Source organism: Cynoglossus semilaevis, chromosome 12 (genome assembly GCF_000523025.1).
Source record: "Cynoglossus semilaevis isolate Cse_v1.0 chromosome 12, Cse_v1.0, whole genome shotgun sequence".
Classification (NCBI taxonomy): Eukaryota; Metazoa; Chordata; class Actinopteri; order Pleuronectiformes; family Cynoglossidae; genus Cynoglossus; species Cynoglossus semilaevis.
The window spans coordinates 2,165,868-2,167,280 of NC_024318.1; positions in this window are offsets into that span (position 1 = coordinate 2,165,868).

Here is a 1,413-nt window from a genome sequence, read left to right on the forward strand (position 1 = left end):
GGAGAGGGGACACAGGAGAGGGGACACTGGAGAGGAGACACAGGAGAGGAGACACTGGAGAGGAGACACAGGAGAGGAGAGACAGGGGAGGAGACACAGGAGAGGAGACACTGGAGAGGAGACACAGGAGAGGGGACACAGGAGAGGGGACACAGGAGAGGGGACACTGGAGAGGAGACACAGGAGAGGAGACACTGGAGAGGGGACACAGGAGAGGAGACACAGGGGAGGAGACCAGCAGCTCCCAGATCAGTCCTCTGATACTGATGCAGACACAGTGATTGATAAAGCACGGCTGACAAGGGAGGGAGGAAAACTCTCCAGTATTATTGGCTGAAATGTCACTCACTGCTGCCAACGCTCTGAGTGAGTGAGTGAGTGTGTGTGTGTGTGTGTGTGTGTGTGTGAGATAGTGTCGTGTCAAATCTACTGAAGAACTAACCAGATTGACAGTCTTGACTCTGTTGCCTCGACTGCTTTTAAGGAAATCTACACCAGTCACTGAACCATATCTTCACTGATCTCCAACTGATCTCCGACTGATCTCCAACTGATCTCTAACTGATCTCCAACTGATCTCCGACTGATCTCCAACTGATCTCTAACTGATCTCCAACTGATCTCCAACTTCGTCCACTGAAAACTGACGTTTCCGTTGCCACAAAAACCCCGTTAAGGCCTTTTTGACCTTTGCTGTCTTTACTTCTAAGGTCAATTGTGCAATTCTTTTAATTTTGCTGTTGAAATACTTTCTTCATATTTCATTGGTGACACATTTATAACTGGAACAGAGAGAGAACAGTGACTGTCATGTTCTAGGAGCTGAAATCCAACATTGTCTTCATGGAGTTTGGCCTGAGAAATAACACTTTAATAGACTGAGATTATTATTATATTTACATTTTATATCTATATATTTATATCTATATATCTATATAGATATAAATATACGCTTTGTTTTGAAACATTGGCCTCAGATTAGATCAACTTGAACGTTTTTTTTTTTTCTATTAAAGCTCCATATTCTCCAGGCCAAACAGCTGGTGTCCAGAGAGATCATTGATGTCTTCATCTAAATGTGCACATCATCATCATCATCATCATCATCATCATCATCATCATGGTGATCGTGGCCCATGGATCTGCAGGGCGACAGGCGAACTGTCGTCCCGTTCACAGGGCAGCAGATAAATGTGTGATGGATGGACCAATAGTCAGAGTCTAATGGTCTTCAAATGTACATAATGGACCAATGAGAGCAGAGTCCACTGGTCTGCCTGGATAGTGTGTGTGTGTGTGTGTGTCGTCTGGTGAAGATCAATCAGGTGAACTGATCATGAGCTCATCAATAATCATCATCTGACTCTGATCAGTGGTTGGTGGTTGATTAAAGTGAAAAAGATCCAAGAATTC